General features: G+C 48.7%; 24 non-coding genes and 8 pseudogenes across 24 annotated transcripts; all 32 read right to left on the reverse strand.

The window, feature by feature from the left end:
* Positions 1-552: 552 nt before the first annotated feature.
* LOC135014510 (U1 spliceosomal RNA) lies at positions 553-715 on the reverse strand. The gene has a single exon (XR_010213006.1). It is a non-coding gene; the product is annotated as a U1 spliceosomal RNA (small nuclear RNA).
* A 152-nt stretch (positions 716-867) lies between these two features.
* Positions 868-1,031, reverse strand: LOC135014363 (U1 spliceosomal RNA). Its single transcript, XR_010212905.1, has one exon. It is a non-coding gene; the product is annotated as a U1 spliceosomal RNA (small nuclear RNA).
* Positions 1,032-1,723: 692 nt separating this feature from the next.
* On the reverse strand, positions 1,724-1,865 carry LOC135014461 (U1 spliceosomal RNA; annotated as a pseudogene).
* A 152-nt stretch (positions 1,866-2,017) lies between these two features.
* Positions 2,018-2,181, reverse strand: LOC135014306 (U1 spliceosomal RNA). The gene has a single exon (XR_010212849.1). It is a non-coding gene; the product is annotated as a U1 spliceosomal RNA (small nuclear RNA).
* A 701-nt stretch (positions 2,182-2,882) lies between these two features.
* Positions 2,883-3,018, reverse strand: LOC135014452 (U1 spliceosomal RNA; annotated as a pseudogene).
* Positions 3,019-3,170: 152 nt separating this feature from the next.
* Positions 3,171-3,334, reverse strand: LOC135014519 (U1 spliceosomal RNA). Its single transcript, XR_010213014.1, has one exon. It is a non-coding gene; the product is annotated as a U1 spliceosomal RNA (small nuclear RNA).
* Positions 3,335-4,008: 674 nt separating this feature from the next.
* On the reverse strand, positions 4,009-4,171 carry LOC135014494 (U1 spliceosomal RNA). The gene has a single exon (XR_010212992.1). It is a non-coding gene; the product is annotated as a U1 spliceosomal RNA (small nuclear RNA).
* Positions 4,172-4,323: 152 nt separating this feature from the next.
* LOC135014351 (U1 spliceosomal RNA) lies at positions 4,324-4,487 on the reverse strand. The gene has a single exon (XR_010212893.1). It is a non-coding gene; the product is annotated as a U1 spliceosomal RNA (small nuclear RNA).
* Positions 4,488-5,179: 692 nt separating this feature from the next.
* On the reverse strand, positions 5,180-5,321 carry LOC135014418 (U1 spliceosomal RNA; annotated as a pseudogene).
* A 152-nt stretch (positions 5,322-5,473) lies between these two features.
* LOC135014307 (U1 spliceosomal RNA) lies at positions 5,474-5,637 on the reverse strand. Its single transcript, XR_010212850.1, has one exon. It is a non-coding gene; the product is annotated as a U1 spliceosomal RNA (small nuclear RNA).
* A 674-nt stretch (positions 5,638-6,311) lies between these two features.
* Positions 6,312-6,474, reverse strand: LOC135014495 (U1 spliceosomal RNA). The gene has a single exon (XR_010212993.1). It is a non-coding gene; the product is annotated as a U1 spliceosomal RNA (small nuclear RNA).
* Positions 6,475-6,626: 152 nt separating this feature from the next.
* Positions 6,627-6,790, reverse strand: LOC135014355 (U1 spliceosomal RNA). The gene has a single exon (XR_010212897.1). It is a non-coding gene; the product is annotated as a U1 spliceosomal RNA (small nuclear RNA).
* A 692-nt stretch (positions 6,791-7,482) lies between these two features.
* Positions 7,483-7,624, reverse strand: LOC135014422 (U1 spliceosomal RNA; annotated as a pseudogene).
* A 152-nt stretch (positions 7,625-7,776) lies between these two features.
* On the reverse strand, positions 7,777-7,940 carry LOC135014292 (U1 spliceosomal RNA). The gene has a single exon (XR_010212835.1). It is a non-coding gene; the product is annotated as a U1 spliceosomal RNA (small nuclear RNA).
* Positions 7,941-8,641: 701 nt separating this feature from the next.
* LOC135014453 (U1 spliceosomal RNA) lies at positions 8,642-8,777 on the reverse strand (annotated as a pseudogene).
* Positions 8,778-8,929: 152 nt separating this feature from the next.
* On the reverse strand, positions 8,930-9,093 carry LOC135014283 (U1 spliceosomal RNA). Its single transcript, XR_010212826.1, has one exon. It is a non-coding gene; the product is annotated as a U1 spliceosomal RNA (small nuclear RNA).
* Positions 9,094-9,767: 674 nt separating this feature from the next.
* On the reverse strand, positions 9,768-9,930 carry LOC135014497 (U1 spliceosomal RNA). Its single transcript, XR_010212994.1, has one exon. It is a non-coding gene; the product is annotated as a U1 spliceosomal RNA (small nuclear RNA).
* A 152-nt stretch (positions 9,931-10,082) lies between these two features.
* LOC135014352 (U1 spliceosomal RNA) lies at positions 10,083-10,246 on the reverse strand. Its single transcript, XR_010212894.1, has one exon. It is a non-coding gene; the product is annotated as a U1 spliceosomal RNA (small nuclear RNA).
* Positions 10,247-10,938: 692 nt separating this feature from the next.
* Positions 10,939-11,080, reverse strand: LOC135014448 (U1 spliceosomal RNA; annotated as a pseudogene).
* Positions 11,081-11,232: 152 nt separating this feature from the next.
* On the reverse strand, positions 11,233-11,396 carry LOC135014308 (U1 spliceosomal RNA). Its single transcript, XR_010212851.1, has one exon. It is a non-coding gene; the product is annotated as a U1 spliceosomal RNA (small nuclear RNA).
* A 674-nt stretch (positions 11,397-12,070) lies between these two features.
* On the reverse strand, positions 12,071-12,233 carry LOC135014498 (U1 spliceosomal RNA). The gene has a single exon (XR_010212995.1). It is a non-coding gene; the product is annotated as a U1 spliceosomal RNA (small nuclear RNA).
* A 152-nt stretch (positions 12,234-12,385) lies between these two features.
* On the reverse strand, positions 12,386-12,549 carry LOC135014353 (U1 spliceosomal RNA). The gene has a single exon (XR_010212895.1). It is a non-coding gene; the product is annotated as a U1 spliceosomal RNA (small nuclear RNA).
* Positions 12,550-13,241: 692 nt separating this feature from the next.
* On the reverse strand, positions 13,242-13,383 carry LOC135014423 (U1 spliceosomal RNA; annotated as a pseudogene).
* A 152-nt stretch (positions 13,384-13,535) lies between these two features.
* On the reverse strand, positions 13,536-13,699 carry LOC135014309 (U1 spliceosomal RNA). Its single transcript, XR_010212852.1, has one exon. It is a non-coding gene; the product is annotated as a U1 spliceosomal RNA (small nuclear RNA).
* Positions 13,700-14,370: 671 nt separating this feature from the next.
* On the reverse strand, positions 14,371-14,533 carry LOC135014406 (U1 spliceosomal RNA). The gene has a single exon (XR_010212941.1). It is a non-coding gene; the product is annotated as a U1 spliceosomal RNA (small nuclear RNA).
* Positions 14,534-14,685: 152 nt separating this feature from the next.
* LOC135014399 (U1 spliceosomal RNA) lies at positions 14,686-14,849 on the reverse strand. Its single transcript, XR_010212935.1, has one exon. It is a non-coding gene; the product is annotated as a U1 spliceosomal RNA (small nuclear RNA).
* Positions 14,850-15,509: 660 nt separating this feature from the next.
* Positions 15,510-15,672, reverse strand: LOC135014487 (U1 spliceosomal RNA). Its single transcript, XR_010212985.1, has one exon. It is a non-coding gene; the product is annotated as a U1 spliceosomal RNA (small nuclear RNA).
* A 152-nt stretch (positions 15,673-15,824) lies between these two features.
* Positions 15,825-15,988, reverse strand: LOC135014335 (U1 spliceosomal RNA). The gene has a single exon (XR_010212877.1). It is a non-coding gene; the product is annotated as a U1 spliceosomal RNA (small nuclear RNA).
* Positions 15,989-16,680: 692 nt separating this feature from the next.
* On the reverse strand, positions 16,681-16,822 carry LOC135014504 (U1 spliceosomal RNA; annotated as a pseudogene).
* Positions 16,823-16,964: 142 nt separating this feature from the next.
* LOC135014521 (U1 spliceosomal RNA) lies at positions 16,965-17,128 on the reverse strand. The gene has a single exon (XR_010213016.1). It is a non-coding gene; the product is annotated as a U1 spliceosomal RNA (small nuclear RNA).
* A 661-nt stretch (positions 17,129-17,789) lies between these two features.
* On the reverse strand, positions 17,790-17,952 carry LOC135014478 (U1 spliceosomal RNA). The gene has a single exon (XR_010212981.1). It is a non-coding gene; the product is annotated as a U1 spliceosomal RNA (small nuclear RNA).
* Positions 17,953-18,104: 152 nt separating this feature from the next.
* On the reverse strand, positions 18,105-18,267 carry LOC135014279 (U1 spliceosomal RNA). Its single transcript, XR_010212822.1, has one exon. It is a non-coding gene; the product is annotated as a U1 spliceosomal RNA (small nuclear RNA).
* Positions 18,268-20,583: the final 2,316 nt, after the last annotated feature.

Below are 20,583 nucleotides of genomic sequence, written 5' to 3' on the forward strand. Positions count from 1 at the left end.
TTTTCAGATGAACATGGGAGGGCAGAAGGCTGCCTAATACTGATGCACCCCCAAACAACAAACCAAATGCAACAACTAGTACAAGCATTCCTGGGGGAAGGTCTGCAGAAGACGGATTTGCATACGGTGATGTCATCCAAGCAGTGGGCCAAAGTTGGCTGGAACCCTCATCTGCATATGAAAAGAGAAAAGGGGTATGCAGGGCATGGCGGCCTTTTGCGGCGATTGGATGACCCCTAGTTCGCATTAAACACCCCCACCCTCCTTCGGTGTGGGGCTCATGTTGGCCATGCCCCAGCCCCTGAAGCATTCAAGCTGATTTCTTGCAGCAGCTGGGCACTGTAACAGCTCCAGAGCTGCTCTGTAAGGCAAGTAAAAGGGTGTGGGCCCTGCAGCACTACCTGTAGTTCGCATTGTGCGTTGGAAGGCACAAAGTAAGCAGACGGGAGGAGAAGTCAGGATAGTGCACAACGGTATAGAAGGGAGGGGCTCAAGAAAAAAGAAGTGGAAACAGACAGCAAACTAGGCTGGAGAGAGACCTGAGACAAAGAGATCTGAATTATATGAGAGCCGACCAGGGGTAACACAAATTACGCAGTCAAGCTTCACACATTTGGGGAAATCGCAGGATCAGCACACCCAGAGTGCAATGGGTGATCCTTGCCCTGGGAGAAGCACCTACATGATCATAGTATCTCACCTGGTAGGTAAGTAGGAGTTGGGCTAGAGCTGGGGAGGGTCGCTGCTCGGGCACCCCCCTGTCAAGTGAAGGAGATCCAACTGAGGCAGCACAAGGAAACTCTCGAAAGAAGAACAAGGCTAGAGGAAGATCTGAGACAAAGAAATCTGACTTTTACCAGAGCTGACCAGAGGAAAGAACAAACACAGTCTCCCACTACCACAAATAATGCAGTCGAGTTTCCCACATTTGTGGAAATCACAGGGGTCAGCATACCCAGAATGCAATGAATGAACCTCACCCTGGGAGAACAATCTTCATGACCATGGTATCTCATATGCAAAATAAGTATGATTTGGGATAGGGCTGGGGAGGGCCGCTGCTCAGGCACATCTCTGTCAAGTAAAGGAGATTCAACTGAGGCAGCACAAGGGAACTCTCATCTGGGGACAACAACTGCAGGGAGAACACATATTTTCAGATGAACATGGGAGGGCAGAAGGCTACCTAATACTGATGCACCCCCAAACAACAAACAAAATGCAACAACTAGTGCAAGCATTCCTGGGGGAAGGCCTGCAGCAGATGGATTTGCATATGGTGATGTCATCCAAGCAGTGGGTCAAAGTTGGCTTCAACCCTCGTCTGCATATGAAAAGAGAAAAGGGGCGTGCAGGGCATGGCAGCCTTTTGCGGCGCTTGGATGACCCCTAGTTCGCATTAAACACCTCCACCCTCCTTCGGTGTGGGGCTCATGTTGGCTATGCCCCAGCCCCTGAAGCATTCAAGCTGATTTCTTGCAGCAGCTGGGCACTGTAACAGCTCCAGAGCTGCTCTGTAAGGCAAATAAAAGTGTGTGGGACCTGCAGCACTACCTGTAGTTCGCATTGTGCGTTGGAAGGCACAAAGTAAGCAGACGGGAGAAGTCAGGATAGTGCGCAAGGGCATAGAAGGGAGCGGCTCAAGAAAAGAGAAGTGGAAACAGACAGCAAACTAGGCTGGAGAGAGACCTGAGACAAAGAGATCTGAATTATATGAGAGCTGACCAGGGGAAACACAAATTATGCAGTCAAGTTTCCCACATTTGGGGAAATCGCAGGAGCAGCACACCCAGAGTGCAATGGGTGATCCTTGCCCTGGGAGAAGCAACTTCATGATCATAGTATCTCACCTGGCAGGTAACTAGGAGTTGGGCTAGAGCTGGGGAGGGTCGCTGCTCGGGCACCCCCCTGTCAAGTGAAGGAGATCCAACTGAGGCAGCACAAGGGAACTCTCGAAAGAAGAACAAGGCTAGAGGAAGATCTGAGACAAAGAAATCTGACTTTTACCAGAGCTGACCAGAGGAAAGCACAAACACAGTCCCTCACTACCACAAATAATGCAGTCCAGTTTCCCACATTTGGGGAAATCACAGGGGTCAGCATACCCAGAATGCAATGAATGAACCTCACCCTGGGAGAACAATCTTCATGACCATGGTATCTCCTATGCAAAATAAGTATGATTTGGGATAGAGCTGGGGAGGGCCGCTGCTCAGGCACATCTCTGTCAAGTAAAGGAGATTCAACTGAGGCAGCACAAGGGAACTCTCATCTGGGGACAACAACTGCAGGGAGAACACATATTTTCAGATGAACATGGGAGGGCAGAAGGCTGCCTAATACTGAAGCACCCCCAAACAACAAACCAAATGCAACAACTAGTGCAAGCATTCCTGGGGGAAGGCCAGCAGCAGATGGATTTGCATATGGTGATGTCATCCAAGCAGTGGGTCAAAGTTGGCTTCAACCCTCATCTGCATATGAATAGAGAAGAGGGGCGTGCAGGGCATGGCGGCCTTTTGCGGCGCTTGGATGACCCCTAGTTCGCATTAAACACCTCCACCCTCCTTCGGTGTGGGGCTCATGTTGGCTATGCCCCAGCCCCTGAAGCATTCAAGCTGATTTCTTGCAGCAGCTGGGCACTGTAACAGCTCCAGAGCTGCTCTGTAAGGCAAGTAAAAGGGTGTGGGCCCTGCAGCACTACCTGTAGTTCGCATTGTGCGTTGGAAGGCACAAAGTAAGCAGACGGGAGGAGAAGTCAGGATAGTGCACAACGGTATAGAAGGGAGGGGCTCAAGAAAAAAGAAGTGGAAACAGACAGCAAACTAGGCTGGAGAGAGACCCGAGACAAAGAGATCTGAATTATATGAGAGCCGAACAGGGGAAACACAAATTATGCAGTCAAGTTTCCCACATTTGGGGAAATCACAGGGGCAGCACACCCAGAGTGCAATGGGTGATCCTTGCCCTGGGAGAAGCAGCTTCATGATCATAGTATCTCACCTGGCAGGTAAGTAGGAGTTGGGCTAGAGCTGGGGAGGGTCGCTGCTCGGGCACCCCCCTGTCAAGTGAAGGAGATCCAACTGAGGCAGCACAAGGGAACTCTCGAAAGAAGAACAAGGCTAGAGGAAGATCTGAGACAAAGAAATCTGACTTTTACCAGAGCTGACCAGAGGAAAGCACAAACACAGTCCCCCACTACCACAAATAATGCAGTCGAGTTTCCCACATTTGGGGAAATCACAGGGGTCAGCATACCCAGAATGCAATGAATGAACCTCACCCTGGGAGAACAGTCTTCATGACCATGGTATCTCCTATGCAAAATAAGTATGATTTGGGATAGGGCTGGGGAGGGCCGCTGCTCAGGCACATCTCTGTCAAGTAAAGGAGATTCAACTGAGGCAGCACAAGGGAACTCTCATCTGGGGACAACAACTGCAGGGAGAACACATATTTTCAGATGAACATGGGAGGGCAGAAGGCTGCCTAATACTGATGCACCCCCAAACAACAAACCAAATGCAACAACTAGTACAAGCATTCCTGGGGGAAGGTCTGCAGAAGACGGATTTGCATACGGTGATGTCATCCAAGCAGTGGGCCAAAGTTGGCTGGAACCCTCATCTGCATATGAAAAGAGAAAAGGGGTATGCAGGGCATGGCGGCCTTTTGCGGCGATTGGATGACCCCTAGTTCGCATTAAACACCCCCACCCTCCTTCGGTGTGGGGCTCATGTTGGCCATGCCCCAGCCCCTGAAGCATTCAAGCTGATTTCTTGCAGCAGCTGGGCACTGTAACAGCTCCAGAGCTGCTCTGTAAGGCAAGTAAAAGGGTGTGGGCCCTGCAGCACTACCTGTAGTTCGCATTGTGCGTTGGAAGGCACAAAGTAAGCAGACGGGAGGAGAAGTCAGGATAGTGCACAACGGTATAGAAGGGAGGGGCTCAAGAAAAAAGAAGTGGAAACAGACAGCAAACTAGGCTGGAGAGAGACCTGAGACAAAGAGATCTGAATTATATGAGAGCCGACCAGGGGTAACACAAATTACGCAGTCAAGCTTCACACATTTGGGGAAATCGCAGGATCAGCACACCCAGAGTGCAATGGGTGATCCTTGCCCTGGGAGAAGCACCTACATGATCATAGTATCTCACCTGGCAGGTAAGTAGGAGTTGGGCTAGAGCTGGGGAGGGTCACTGCTCGGGCACCCCCCTGTCAAGTGAAGGAGATCCAACTGAGGCAGCACAAGGAAACTCTCGAAAGAAGAACAAGGCTAGAGGAAGATCTGAGACAAAGAAATCTGACTTTTACCAGAGCTGACCAGAGGAAAGAACAAACACAGTCCCCCACTACCACAAATAATGCAGTCGAGTTTCCCACATTTGTGGAAATCACAGGGGTCAGCATACCCAGAATGCAATGAATGAACCTCACCCTGGGAGAACAATCTTCATGACCATGGTATCTCATATGCAAAATAAGTATGATTTGGGATAGGGCTGGGGAGGGCCGCTGCTCAGGCACATCTCTGTCAAGTAAAGGAGATTCAACTGAGGCAGCACAAGGGAACTCTCACCTGGGGACAACAACTGCAGGGAGAACACATATTTTCAGATGAACATGGGAGGGCAGAAGGCTACCTAATACTGAAGCACCCCCAAACAACAAACAAAATGCAACAACTAGTGCAAGCATTCCTGGGGGAAAGCCTGCAGCAGATGGATTTGCATATGGTGATGTCATCCAAGCAGTTGGTCAAAGTTGGCTTCAACCCTCGTCTGCATATGAAAAGAGAAAAGGGGCGTGCAGGGCATGGCAGCCTTTTGCGGCGCTTGGATGACCCCTAGTTCGCATTAAACACCTCCACCCTCCTTCGGTGTGGGGCTCATGTTGGCTATGCCCCAGCCCCTGAAGCATTCAAGCTGATTTCTTGCAGCAGCTGGGCACTGTAACAGCTCCAGAGCTGCTCTGTAAGGCAAATAAAAGTGTGTGGGACCTGCAGCACTACCTGTAGTTCGCATTGTGCGTTGGAAGGCACAAAGTAAGCAGACGGGAGAAGTCAGGATAGTGCGCAAGGGCATAGAAGGGAGCGGCTCAAGAAAAGAGAAGTGGAAACAGACAGCAAACTAGGCTGGAGAGAGACCTGAGACAAAGAAATCTGAATTATATGAGAGCTGACCAGGGGAAACACAAATTATGCAGTCAAGTTTCCCACATTTGGGGAAATCGCAGGAGCAGCACACCCAGAGTGCAATGGGTGATCCTTGCCCTGGGAGAAGCAACTTCATGATCATAGTATCTCACCTGGCAGGTAAGTAGGAGTTGGGCTAGAGCTGGGGAGGGTCGCTGCTCGGGCACCCCCCTGTCAAGTGAAGGAGATCCAACTGAGGCAGCACAAGGGAACTCTCGAAAGAAGAACAAGGCTAGAGGAAGATCTGAGACAAAGAAATCTGACTTTTACCAGAGCTGACCAGAGGAAAGCACAAACACAGTCCCTCACTACCACAAATAATGCAGTCCAGTTTCCCACATTTGGGGAAATCACAGGGGTCAGCATACCCAGAATGCAATGAATGAACCTCACCCTGGGAGAACAATCTTCATGACCATGGTATCTCCTATGCAAAATAAGTATGATTTGGGATAGAGCTGGGGAGGGCCGCTGCTCAGGCACATCTCTGTCAAGTAAAGGAGATTCAACTGAGGCAGCACAAGGGAACTCTCATCTGGGGACAACAACTGCAGGGAGAACACATATTTTCAGATGAACATGGGAGGGCAGAAGGCTGCCTAATACTAAAGCACCCCCAAACAACAAACCAAATGCAACAACTAGTGCAAGCATTCCTGGGGGAAGGCCAGCAGCAGATGGATTTGCATATGGTGATGTCATCCAAGCAGTGGGTCAAAGTTGGCTTCAACCCTCATCTGCATATGAATAGAGAAGAGGGGCGTGCAGGGCATGGCGGCCTTTTGCGGCGCTTGGATGACCCCTAGTTCGCATTAAACACCTCCACCCTCCTTCGGTGTGGGGCTCATGTTGGCTATGCCCTAGCCCCTGAAGCATTCAAGCTGATTTCTTGCAGCAGCTGGGCACTGTAACAGCTCCAGAGCTGCTCTGTAAGGCAAGTAAAAGGGTGTGGGCCCTGCAGCACTACCTGTAGTTCGCATTGTGCGTTGGAAGGCACAAAGTAAGCAGACGGGAGGAGAAGTCAGGATAGTGCACAACGGTATAGAAGGGAGGGGCTCAAGAAAAAAGAAGTGGAAACAGACAGCAAACTAGGCTGGAGAGAGACCTGAGACAAAGAGATCTGAATTATATGAGAGCCGACCAGGGGTAACACAAATTACGCAGTCAAGCTTCACACATTTGGGGAAATCGCAGGATCAGCACACCCAGAGTGCAATGGGTGATCCTTGCCCTGGGAGAAGCACCTACATGATCATAGTATCTCACCTGGCAGGTAAGTAGGAGTTGGGCTAGAGCTGGGGAGGGTCGCTGCTCGGGCACCCCCCTGTCAAGTGAAGGAGATCCAACTGAGGCAGCACAAGGAAACTCTCGAAAGAAGAACAAGGCTAGAGGAAGATCTGAGACAAAGAAATCTGACTTTTACCAGAGCTGACCAGAGGAAAGAACAAACACAGTCCCCCACTACCACAAATAATGCAGTCGAGTTTCCCACATTTGTGGAAATCACAGGGGTTAGCATACCCAGAATGCAATGAATGAACCTCACCCTGGGAGAACAATCTTCATGACCATGGTATCTCATATGCAAAATAAGTATGATTTGGGATAGGGCTGGGGAGGGCCGCTGCTCAGGCACATCTCTGTCAAGTAAAGGAAATTCAACTGAGGCAGCACAAGGGAACTCTCATCTGGGGACAACAACTGCAGGGAGAACACATATTTTCAGATGAACATGGGAGGGCAGAAGGCTACCTAATACTGAAGCACCCCCAAACAACAAACAAAATGCAACAACTAGTGCAAGCATTCCTTGGGGAAGGCCTGCAGCAGATGGATTTGCATATGGTGATGTCATCCAAGCAGTGGGTCAAAGTTGGCTTCAACCCTCGTCTGCATATGAAAAGAGAAAAGGGGCGTGCAGGGCATGGCGGCCTTTTGCGGCGCTTGGATGACCCCTAGTTCGCATTAAACACCTCCACCCTCCTTCGGTGTGGGGCTCATGTTGGCTATGCCCCAGCCCCTGAAGCATTCAAGCTGATTTCTTGCAGCAGCTGGGCACTGTAAAAGCTCCAGAGCTGCTCTGTAAGGCAAATAAAAGTGTGTGGGACCTGCAGCACTACCTGTAGTTCGCATTGTGCGTTGGAAGGCACAAAGTAAGCAGACGGGAGAAGTCAGGATAGTGCGCAAGGGCATAGAAGGGAGCGGCTCAAGAAAAGAGAAGTGGAAACAGACAGCAAACTAGGCTGGAGAGAGACCTGAGACAAAGAGATCTGAATTATATGAGAGCTGACCAGGGGAAACACAAATTATGCAGTCAAGTTTCCCACATTTGGGGAAATCGCAGGAGCAGCACACCCAGAGTGCAATGGGTGATCCTTGCCCTGGGAGAAGCAACTTCATGATCATAGTATCTCACCTGGCAGGTAAGTAGGAGTTGGGCTAGAGCTGGGGAGGGTCGCTGCTCGGGCACCCCCCTGTCAAGTGAAGGAGATCCAACTGAGGCAGCACAAGGGAACTCTCGAAAGAAGAACAAGGCTAGAGGAAGATCTGAGACAAAGAAATCTGACTTTTACCAGAGCTGACCAGAGGAAAGCACAAACACAGTCCCTCACTACCACAAATAATGCAGTCCAGTTTCCCACATTTGGGGAAATCACAGGGGTCAGCATACCCAGAATGCAATGAATGAGCCTCACCCTGGGAGAACAATCTTCATGACCATGGTATCTCCTATGCAAAATAAGTATGATTTGGGATAGAGCTGGGGAGGGCCGCTGCTCAGGCACATCTCTGTCAAGTAAAGGAGATTCAACTGAGGCAGCACAAGGGAACTCTCATCTGGGGACAACAACTGCAGGGAGAACACATATTTTCAGATGAACATGGGAGGGCAGAAGGCTGCCTAATACTGAAGCACCCCCAAACAACAAACCAAATGCAACAACTAGTGCAAGCATTCCTGGGGGAAGGCCAGCAGCAGATGGATTTGCATATGGTGATGTCATCCAAGCAGTGGGTCAAAGTTGGCTTCAACCCTCATCTGCATATGAATAGAGAAGAGGGGCGTGCAGGGCATGGCGGCCTTTTGTGGCGCTTGGATGACCCCTAGTTCGCATTAAACACCTCCACCCTCCTTCGGTGTGGGGCTCATGTTGGCTATGCCCCAGCCCCTGAAGCATTCAAGCTGATTTCTTGCAGCAGCTGGGCACTGTAACAGCTCCAGAGCTGCTCTGTAAGGCAAGTAAAAGGGTGTGGGCCCTGCAGCACTACCTGTAGTTCGCATTGTGCGTTGGAAGGCACAAAGTAAGCAGACGGGAGGAGAAGTCAGGATAGTGCACAACGGTATAGAAGGGAGGGGCTCAAGAAAAAAGAAGTGGAAACAGACAGCAAACTAGGCTGGAGAGAGACCCGAGACAAAGAGATCTGAATTATATGAGAGCCGAACAGGGGAAACACAAATTATGCAGTCAAGTTTCCCACATTTGGGGAAATCACAGGGGCAGCACACCCAGAGTGCAATGGGTGATCCTTGCCCTGGGAGAAGCAGCTTCATGATCATAGTATCTCACCTGGCAGGTAAGTAGGAGTTGGGCTAGAGCTGGGGAGGGTCGCTGCTCGGGCACCCCCCTGTCAAGTGAAGGAGATCCAACTGAGGCAGCACAAGGGAACTCTCGAAAGAAGAACAAGGCTAGAGGAAGATCTGAGACAAAGAAATCTGACTTTTACCAGAGCTGACCAGAGGAAAGCACAAACACAGTCCCCCACTACCACAAATAATGCAGTCGAGTTTCCCACATTTGGGGAAATCACAGGGGTCAGCATACCCAGAATGCAATGAATGAACCTCACCCTGGGAGAACAGACTTCATGACCATGGTATCTCCTATGCAAAATAAGTATGATTTGGGATAGGGCTGGGGAGGGCCGCTGCTCAGGCACATCTCTGTCAAGTAAAGGAGATTCAACTGAGGCAGCACAAGGGAACTCTCATCTGGGGACAACAACTGCAGGGAGAACACATATTTTCAGATGAACATGGGAGGGCAGAAGGCTGCCTAATACTGATGCACCCCCAAACAACAAACCAAATGCAACAACTAGTACAAGCATTCCTGGGGGAAGGTCTGCAGAAGACGGATTTGCATACGGTGATGTCATCCAAGCAGTGGGCCAAAGTTGGCTGGAACCCTCATCTGCATATGAAAAGAGAAAAGGGGTATGCAGGGCATGGCGGCCTTTTGCGGCGATTGGATGACCCCTAGTTCGCATTAAACACCCCCACCCTCCTTCGGTGTGGGGCTCATGTTGGCCATGCCCCAGCCCCTGAAGCATTCAAGCTGATTTCTTGCAGCAGCTGGGCACTGTAACAGCTCCAGAGCTGCTCTGTAAGGCAAGTAAAAGGGTGTGGGCCCTGCAGCACTACCTGTAGTTCGCATTGTGCGTTGGAAGGCACAAAGTAAGCAGACGGGAGGAGAAGTCAGGATAGTGCACAACGGTATAGAAGGGAGGGGCTCAAGAAAAAAGAAGTGGAAACAGACAGCAAACTAGGCTGGAGAGAGACCTGAGACAAAGAGATCTGAATTATATGAGAGCCGACCAGGGGTAACACAAATTACGCAGTCAAGCTTCACACATTTGGGGAAATCGCAGGATCAGCACACCCAGAGTGCAATGGGTGATCCTTGCCCTGGGAGAAGCACCTACATGATCATAGTATCTCACCTGGCAGGTAAGTAGGAGTTGGGCTAGAGCTGGGGAGGGTCGCTGCTCGGGCACCCCCCTGTCAAGTGAAGGAGATCCAACTGAGGCAGCACAAGGAAACTCTCGAAAGAAGAACAAGGCTAGAGGAAGATCTGAGACAAAGAAATCTGACTTTTACCAGAGCTGACCAGAGGAAAGAACAAACACAGTCCCCCACTACCACAAATAATGCAGTCGAGTTTCCCACATTTGTGGAAATCACAGGGGTCAGCATACCCAGAATGCAATGAATGAACCTCACCCTGGGAGAACAATCTTCATGACCATGGTATCTCATATGCAAAATAAGTATGATTTGGGATAGGGCTGGGGAGGGCCGCTGCTCAGGCACATCTCTGTCAAGTAAAGGAGATTCAACTGAGGCAGCACAAGGGAACTCTCACCTGGGGACAACAACTGCAGGGAGAACACATATTTTCAGATGAACATGGGAGGGCAGAAGGCTACCTAATACTGAAGCACCCCCAAACAACAAACAAAATGCAACAACTAGTGCAAGCATTCCTGGGGGAAGGCCTGCAGCAGATGGATTTGCATATGGTGATGTCATCCAAGCAGTTGGTCAAAGTTGGCTTCAACCCTCGTCTGCATATGAAAAGAGAAAAGGGGCGTGCAGGGCATGGCAGCCTTTTGCGGCGCTTGGATGACCCCTAGTTCGCATTAAACACCTCCACCCTCCTTCGGTGTGGGGCTCATGTTGGCTATGCCCCAGCCCCTGAAGCATTCAAGCTGATTTCTTGCAGCAGCTGGGCACTGTAACAGCTCCAGAGCTGCTCTGTAAGGCAAATAAAAGTGTGTGGGACCTGCAGCACTACCTGTAGTTCGCATTGTGCGTTGGAAGGCACAAAGTAAGCAGACGGGAGAAGTCAGGATAGTGCGCAAGGGCATAGAAGGGAGCGGCTCAAGAAAAGAGAAGTGGAAACAGACAGCAAACTAGGCTGGAGAGAGACCTGAGACAAAGAGATCTGAATTATATGAGAGCTGACCAGGGGAAACACAAATTATGCAGGCAAGTTTCCCACATTTGGGGAAATCGCAGGAGCAGCACACCCAGAGTGCAATGGGTGATCCTTGCCCTGGGAGAAGCAACTTCATGATCATAGTATCTCACCTGGCAGGTAAGTAGGAGTTGGGCTAGAGCTGGGGAGGGTCGCTGCTCGGGCACCCCCCTGTCAAGTGAAGGAGATCCAACTGAGGCAGCACAAGGGAACTCTCGAAAGAAGAACAAGGCTAGAGGAAGATCTGAGACAAAGAAATCTGACTTTTACCAGAGCTGACCAGAGGAAAGCACAAACACAGTCCCTCACTACCACAAATAATGCAGTCCAGTTTCCCACATTTGGGGAAATCACAGGGGTCAGCATACCCAGAATGCAATGAATGAACCTCACCCTGGGAGAACAATCTTCATGACCATGGTATCTCCTATGCAAAATAAGTATGATTTGGGATAGAGCTGGGGAGGGCCGCTGCTCAGGCACATCTCTGTCAAGTAAAGGAGATTCAACTGAGGCAGCACAAGGGAACTCTCATCTGGGGACAACAACTGCAGGGAGAACACATATTTTCAGATGAACATGGGAGGGCAGAAGGCTGCCTAATACTAAAGCACCCCCAAACAACAAACCAAATGCAACAACTAGTGCAAGCATTCCTGGGGGAAGGCCAGCAGCAGATGGATTTGCATATGGTGATGTCATCCAAGCAGTGGGTCAAAGTTGGCTTCAACCCTCATCTGCATATGAATAGAGAAGAGGGGCGTGCAGGGCATGGCGGCCTTTTGCGGCGCTTGGATGACCCCTAGTTCGCATTAAACACCTCCACCCTCCTTCGGTGTGGGGCTCATGTTGGCTATGCCCCAGCCCCTGAAGCATTCAAGCTGATTTCTTGCAGCAGCTGGGCACTGTAACAGCTCCAGAGCTGCTCTGTAAGGCAAGTAAAAGAGTGTGGGCCCTGCAGCACTACCTGTAGTTCGCATTGTGCGTTGGAAGGCACAAAGTAAGCAGACGGGAGGAGAAGTCAGGATAGTGCACAACGGTATAGAAGGGAGGGGCTCAAGAAAAAAGAAGTGGAAACAGACAGCAAACTAGGCTGGAGAGAGACCTGAGACAAAGAGATCTGAATTATATGAGAGCCGACCAGGGGTAACACAAATTACGCAGTCAAGCTTCACACATTTGGGGAAATCGCAGGATCAGCACACCCAGAGTGCAATGGGTGATCCTTGCCCTGGGAGAAGCACCTACATGATCATAGTATCTCACCTGGCAGGTAAGTAGGAGTTGGGCTAGAGCTGGGGAGGGTCGCTGCTCGGGCACCCCCCTGTCAAGTGAAGGAGATCCAACTGAGGCAGCACAAGGAAACTCTCGAAAGAAGAACAAGGCTAGAGGAAGATCTGAGACAAAGAAATCTGACTTTTACCAGAGCTGACCAGAGGAAAGAACAAACACAGTCCCCCACTACCACAAATAATGCAGTCGAGTTTCCCACATTTGTGGAAATCACAGGGGTCAGCATACCCAGAATGCAATGAATGAACCTCACCCTGGGAGAACAATCTTCATGACCATGGTATCTCATATGCAAAATAAGTATGATTTGGGATAGGGCTGGGGAGGGCCGCTGCTCAGGCACATCTCTGTCAAGTAAAGGAGATTCAACTGAGGCAGCACAAGGGAACTCTCATCTGGGGACAACAACTGCAGGGAGAACACATATTTTCAGATGAACATGGGAGGGCAGAAGGCTACCTAATACTGAAGCACCCCCAAACAACAAACAAAATGCAACAACTAGTGCAAGCATTCCTTGGGGAAGGCCTGCAGCAGATGGATTTGCATATGGTGATGTCATCCAAGCAGTGGGTCAAAGTTGGCTTCAACCCTCGTCTGCATATGAAAAGAGAAAAGGGGCGTGCAGGGCATGGCGGCCTTTTGCGGCGCTTGGATGACCCCTAGTTCGCATTAAACACCTCCACCCTCCTTCGGTGTGGGGCTCATGTTGGCTATGCCCCAGCCCCTGAAGCATTCAAGCTGATTTCTTGCAGCAGCTGGGCACTGTAAAAGCTCCAGAGCTGCTCTGTAAGGCAAATAAAAGTGTGTGGGACCTGCAGCACTACCTGTAGTTCGCATTGTGCGTTGGAAGGCACAAAGTAAGCAGACGGGAGAAGTCAGGATAGTGCGCAAGGGCATAGAAGGGAGCGGCTCAAGAAAAGAGAAGTGGAAACAGACAGCAAACTAGGCTGGAGAGAGACCTGAGACAAAGAGATCTGAATTATATGAGAGCTGACCAGGGGAAACACAAATTATGCAGTCAAGTTTCCCACATTTGGGGAAATCGCAGGAGCAGCACACCCAGAGTGCAATGGGTGATCCTTGCCCTGGGAGAAGCAACTTCATGATCATAGTATCTCACCTGGCAGGTAAGTAGGAATTGGGCTAGAGCTGGGGAGGGTCGCTGCTCGGGCACCCCCCTGTCAAGTGAAGGAGATCCAACTGAGGCAGCACAAGGGAACTCTCGAAAGAAGAACAAGGCTAGAGGAAGATCTGAGACAAAGAAATCTGACTTTTACCAGAGCTGACCAGAGGAAAGCACAAACACAGTCCCTCACTACCACAAATAATGCAGTCCAGTTTCCCACATTTGGGGAAATCACAGGGGTCAGCATACCCAGAATGCAATGAATGAACCTCACCCTGGGAGAACAATCTTCATGACCATGGTATCTCCTATGCAAAATAAGTATGATTTGGGATAGAGCTGGGGAGGGCCGCTGCTCAGGCACATCTCTGTCAAGTAAAGGAGATTCAACTGAGGCAGCACAAGGGAATTCTCATCTGGGGACAACAACTGCAGGGAGAACACATATTTTCAGATGAACATGGGAGGGCAGAAGGCTGCCTAATACTGAAGCACCCCCAAACAACAAACCAAATGCAACAACTAGTGCAAGCATTCCTGGGGGAAGGCCAGCAGCAGAAGGATTTGCATATGGTGATGTCATCCAAGCAGTGGGTCAAAGTTGGCTTCAACCCTCATCTGCATATGAATAGAGAAGAGGGGCGTGCAGGGCATGGCGGCCTTTTGCGGCGCTTGGATGACCCCTAGTTCGCATTAAACACCTCCACCCTCCTTCGGTGTGGGGCTCATGTTGGCTATGCCCCAGCCCCTGAAGCATTCAAGCTGATTTCTTGCAGCAGCTGGGCACTGTAACAGCTCCAGAGCTGCTCTGTAAGGCAAGTAAAAGGGTGTGGGCCCTGCAGCACTACCTGTAGTTCGCATTGTGCGTTGGAAGGCACAAAGTAAGCAGACGGTAGAAGTCAGGATAGTGCGCAAGGGCATAGAAGGGAGCGGCTCAAGAAAAGAAAAGTGGAAACAGACAGCAAACTAGGCTGGAGAGAGACCTGAGACAAAGACATCTGAATTATACGAGAGCCGACCAGGGGAAACACAAATTATGCAGTCAAGTTTCCCACATTTGGGGAAATCACAGGGGCAGCACACCCAGAGTGCAATGGGTGAGCCTTGCCCTGGGAGAAGCACCTACATGATCATAGTATCTCACCTGGCAGGTAAGTAGGAGTTGGGCTAGAGCTGGGGAGGGTCGCTGCTCGGGCACCCCCCTGTCAAGTGAAGGAGATCCAACTGAGGCAGCACAAGGGAACTCTCGAAAGAAGAACAAGGCTAGAGGAAGATCTGAGACAAAGAAATCTGACTTTTACCAGAGCTGACCAGAGGAAAGCACAAACACAGTCCCCCACTACCACAAATAATGCAGTCGAGTTTCCAACATTTGGGGAAATCACAGGGGTCAGCATACCCAGAATGCAATGAATAAACCTCACCCTGGGAGAACAATCTTCATGACCATGGTATCTCCTATGCAAAATAAGTATGATTTGGGGAGGGCCGCTGCTCATGCACATCTCTGTCAAGTAAATGCGATTCAACTGAGGCAGCACAAGGGAACTCTCATCTGGGGACAACAACTCCAGGGAGAACACAAATTTTCAGATGAACATGGGAGGGCAGAAGGCTGCCTAATACTGAAGCACCCCCAAACAACAAACCAAATGCAACAACTAGTGCAAGCATTCCTGGGGGAAGGCCTGCAGCAGATGGATTTGCATATGGTGATGTCATCCAAGCAGTGAGTCAAAGTTGGCTTCAACCCTCGTCTGCATATGAAAAGAGAAAAGGGGCGTGCAGGGCATGGCGGCCTTTTGCGGCGCTTGGATGACCCCTAGTTCGCATTAAACGCCTCCACCCTCCTTCGGTGTGGGGCTCATGTTGGCTATGCCCCAGCCCCTGAAGCATTCAAGCTGATTTCTTGCAGCAGCTGGGCACTGTAACAGCTCCAGAGCTGCTCTGTAAGGCAAGTAAAAGGGTGTGGGCCCTGCAGCACTACCTGTAGTTCGCATTGTGCGTTGGAAGGCACAAATTAAGCAGACGGGAGAAGTCAGGATAGTGCGCAAGGGCATAGAAGGGAGCGGCTCAAGAAAAGAGAAGTAGAAACAGACAGCAAACTAGGCTGGAGAGAGACCTGAGACAAAGAGATCTGAATTATACGAGAGCCGACCAGGGGAAACACAAATTATGCAGTCAAGTTTGCCACATTTGGAATAATCACAGGAGCAGCACACCCAGAGTGCAATGAGTGAGCCTTGCCCTGGGAGAAGCACCTTCATGATCATAGTATATCACCTGGCAGGTAAGTAGGAGTTGGGCTAGAGCTGGGGAGGGTCGCTGCTCGGGCACCCCCCTGTCAAGTGAAGGAGATCCAACTGAGGCAGCACAAGGAATCTCTCGAAAGAAGAACAACGCTAGAGGAAGATCCGAGACAAATAAATCTGACTTTTACCAGAGCTGACCAGAGGAAAGAACAAACACAGTCCCCCACTACCACAAATAATGCAGTCGAGTTTCCCACATTTGGGGAAATCATACGGGTCAGCATACCCAGAATGCAATGAATGAACCTCACCCTGGGAGAACAATCTTCATGACCATGGTATCTCCTATGCAAAATAAGTATGATTTGGGATAGGGCTGGGGAGGGCCGCTGCTCAGGCACATCTCTGTCAAGTAAAGGAGATTCAACTGAGGCAGCACAAGGGAACTCTCATCTGGGGACAACAACTGCAGGGAGAACACATTTTCAGATGAACATGGGAGGGCAGAAGGCTACCTAATACTGAAGCACCCCCAAACAACAAACCAAATGCAACAACTAGTGCAAGCATTACTGGGGGAAGGCCTGCAGCAGATGGATTTGCATATGGTGATGTCATCCAAGCAGTGGGTCAAAGTTGGCTTCAACCCTCGTCTGCATATGAAAAGAGAAAAGGGGCGTGCAGGGCATGGCAGCATTTTTCGGCGCTTGGATGACCCCTAGTTCGCATTAAACACCTCCACCCTCCTTCGGTGTGGGGCTTATGTTGGCTATGTCCCAGCCCCGAAGCATTCAAGCTGATTTCTTGCAGCAGCTGGGCACTGTAACAGCTCCAGAGCTGCTCTGTAAGGCAAGTAAAAGGGTGTGGGCCCTGCAGCACTACCTGTAGTTTGCATTGTTCATTGTAAGGCACTAAGTAAGCAGACGGGAGGAGAAGTCAGGATAGTGCACAAGGGTATAGAATGGAGGGGCTCAAGAAAAAAGAAGTGGAAACAGACAGCAAACTAGGCTGGAGAGAGACCTGAGACAAAGAGATCTGAATTATATGAGAGCTGACCAGGGGAAACACAAATTATGCAGTCAAGTTTCCCACATTTGGGGAAATTGCAGGAGCAGCATACCCAGAGTGCAATGGGTGAAACTTTCCCTGGGAGAAGCACCTTCGTGATCATAGTATCTCACCTCGCAGGTAAGTAGGATTTGGGATAGAGCTGGGGAGGGTCGCTGCTCGGGCACCCCCCTGTCAAGTGAAGGAGATCCAACTGAGGCAGCACAAGGAAACTCTCGATAGAAGAACAAGGCTAGAGGAAGATCTGAGACAAATAAATCTGACTTTTACCAGAGGAAAGAACAAACACAGTCCCCCACTACCACAAATAATGCAGTCGAGTTTCCCACATTTGGGGAAATCATAGGGGTCAGCATACCCAGAATGCAATGAATGAACCTCACCCTGGGAGAACAATCTTCATGACCATGGTATCTCCTATGCAAAATAAGTATGATTTGGGATAGGGCTGGGGAGGGCCGCTGCTCAGGCACATCTCTGTCAAGTAAAGGAGATTCAACTGAGGCAGCACAAGGGAACTCTCATCTGGGGACAACAACTGCAGGGAGAACACATATTTTCAGATGAACATGGTAGGGCAGAAGGCTGCCTAATACTGAAGCACCCCCAAACAACAAACCAAATGCAACAACTAGTGCAAGCATTCCTGGGGGAAGGCCTGCAGCAGATGGATTTGCATATGGTGATGTCATCCAAGCAGTGGGTCAAAGTTGGCTTCAACCCTCGTCTGCATATGAAAAGAGAAAAGGGGCGTGCAGGGCATGGCGGCCTTTTGCGGCGCTTGGATGACCCCTAGTTCGCATTAAACACCTCCACCCTCCTTCGGTGTGGGGCTATGCCCCAGCCCCTGAAGCATTCAAGCTGATTTCTTGCAGCAGCTGGGCACTGTAACAGCTCCAGAGCTGCTCTGTAAGGCAAGTAAAAGGGTGTGGGCCCTGCAGCACTACCTGTAGTTTGCATTGTGCGTTGGAAGGCACAAAGTAAGCAGACGAGAGAAGTCAGGATAGTGCGCAAGGGCATAGAAGGGAGCAACTCAAGAAAAGAGAAGTGGAAACAGACAGCAAACTAGGCTGGAGAGAGACCTGAGACAAAGAGATCTGAATTATACGAGAGCCGACCAGGGGAAACACAAATTATGCTGTCAAGTGTCCAACATTTGGGGAAACCGCAGGAGCAGCACACCCAGAGTGCAATGGGTGAGCCTTGCCCTGGGAGAAGCACCTTCATGATCATAGTATCTCACCTGGCAGGTAAGTAGGAGTTGGGCTAGAGCTGGGGAGGGTCCCTGCTCGGGCACCCCCCTGTCAAGTGAAGGAGATCCAACTGAGGCAGCACATGGAAACTCTCGAAAGAAGAACAAGGCTAGAGGAAGATCTGAGACAAATAAATCTGACTTTTACCAGAGCTGACCAGAGGAAAGCACAAACACAGTCCCCCACTACCACAAATAATGCAGTCGAGTTCCCACATTTGGTGAAATCACAGGGGTCAGCATACCCAGAATGCAATGAATGAACCTCACCCTGGGAGAACAATCTTCATGACCATGGTATCTCCTATGCAAAATAAGTATGATTTGGGATAGGGCTGGGAAGGGCCGCTGCTCAGGCACATCTCTGTCAAGAATTTATAAAGTCTATACATATATATAACCAAATGTCAATATATATATATATATAGAACCCAGCGCTCCTATCAAAACTTATCTATTTCACCAATTTGTTGCTTATTTAATCTTTATACATCTATTAATTTTCACCATATATTATAAAATGCTGCTCCCATAGGTAGTACTGTTCTACCAATAATAAACCAAATTTTAAAGATAATCACACTTGTTATCAAGGGAGCGCAAAAAATAAAATATACAAGCTCTTTATTTTTAAAAAATATATATAGACAGAAGAAACCCATATTCAATAAAATACAATGGAGTCAACATATATAGGCACCACTATCCATATCTAAATGTAATCAGGATCTATTTCATATTGCCCTTGATGAAAACGGAATGTTTATTAAAGTGTCGAAAAAATCCTCCTGGATACAGCTGTTGTTATTTAATCGTTACTTTCCAATTGTAATTGATACATTAAATTCCTTCTTGTGGATGAACAGCAACAGTTGTAACCAACGCCTCTTATTTACTGCAGTTAAAGTTCATATGTAACTCACGTGAGTAATGAAAGAAAACAGGGGGAGAGCGCTGTGATGGTTGGTGAAACACAGCGGTATGCTACGACCCCCGTTAACCGTGGCTGGATCTTATTGGCACTCGCGGTCGGGATATTTCTCCCTGCCGTGGGGTAGAGACCTCCTTTTGCTCGGTCTCAAATTGCTTTTTCCCCTTCACCGCTGCCTTTACATCAGACGTCCGCCATGATGTAGCTCGTTCATGAACGGGCTTATATCTCAGCAATCAGAGTGTCCGGTAATCACCTTTCTTACGCGTTTCTCCGCTGTTATCCAAGAGCGGTTTCGTCAGAGGATACATCAGCAGCCTAGCAGGCTCTTTTTAAAATGCACCGGACCAATAGCATTACTAATTAGTTGATTGGATACATACATGTACTAATTGGATGCATACATGTAATGACTCACATATGGAACAACTTTCTAATTGCAATTGCACATATAAAGGCATTTCATAATATAAAAATAAGCAACATGGTGATTAAAAATAATAATAAAATAAGCAACAAGGTGGTTTAAAAAATAACAGAAAATATATAATCTATATACAGATTAACCTATAATCTTTCAATCAATACCTCATATCTATAATCACATATACATAATTCAGAGACTCAGCACTAAGGATCCCCATTTACTTATATAAAACCTTTTAGGGTAACATAAATCCATGCCACTACTAAAGCAGTTCTTGTGGCGCAGGGGAAACATCACCTGCACTCTATGCAGCTAGTCCCATGTTCGAATCCAACCCGCTCAGCTTAACATCCATATTATTTATTTACTTTTAATGGGATCATTCGATCAATTCATTTTTACCTTTAATTTTTGTTAATATTATTTCTATATTTCATTATTTTAACCCCTGGAATAATTACATTGCTGTTTAAACAACAAAAAGAATTGAAGAAAAAATAAATATTAAACAGACAATTTAAGGATTCGAAGATTTAAAGATTTGAAGATTTTAAAATTTAAAACAGGGAGGGGGGGAGGGAGGGGGGCCTTTTGGGAGAATGAGGGGAAAAAAATAAAAGTAGAAAAAAAAAATATATATATAGAACCAAGAGAAAGTGTAAAAAGAGGATGGAGGAAGAAATCTGATGTTCATCATTACTAGTGGATTTTACTAAAGAACTTTAAAGGAACACACACAACAGGATTATACAGTTTCATCCTAAGAGGAAAGCTGTTTCCAAAATAGCTACTTCTAATAATTTTGTTTATTTATTAAACATACAATAAATGGATATTCAATAAATAATATATTAGGTAAATCAATAGATAAAATCTTCAGAGACTGCCAATGTTGTTCAGTTCGATGCTCTCATTCAGACCATCAGGTGTAAGGGTACCCAATGAAAAAATCCAAAATGCCTCCCTTGTCAAGTAAAGGAGATTCAACTGAGGCAGCACAAGGGAACTCTCATCTGGGGACAACAACTGCAGGGAGAACACATATTTTCAGATGAACATGGGAGGGCAGAAGGCTGCCTAATACTGAAGCACCCCCAAACAACAAACCAAATGCAACAACTAGTACAAGCATTCCTGGGGGAAGGCCTGCAGCAGATGGATTTGCATATGGTGATGTCATCCAAGCAGTGGGTCAAAGTTGGCTTCAACCCTCGTCTGCATATGAAAAGAGAAAAGGGGCGTGCAGGGCATGGCGGCCTTTTGCGGCGCTTGGATGACC

Source organism: Pseudophryne corroboree, unplaced genomic scaffold (assembly GCF_028390025.1).
Source record: "Pseudophryne corroboree isolate aPseCor3 unplaced genomic scaffold, aPseCor3.hap2 scaffold_280, whole genome shotgun sequence".
Lineage (NCBI taxonomy): Eukaryota > Metazoa > Chordata > Amphibia > Anura > Myobatrachidae > Pseudophryne > Pseudophryne corroboree.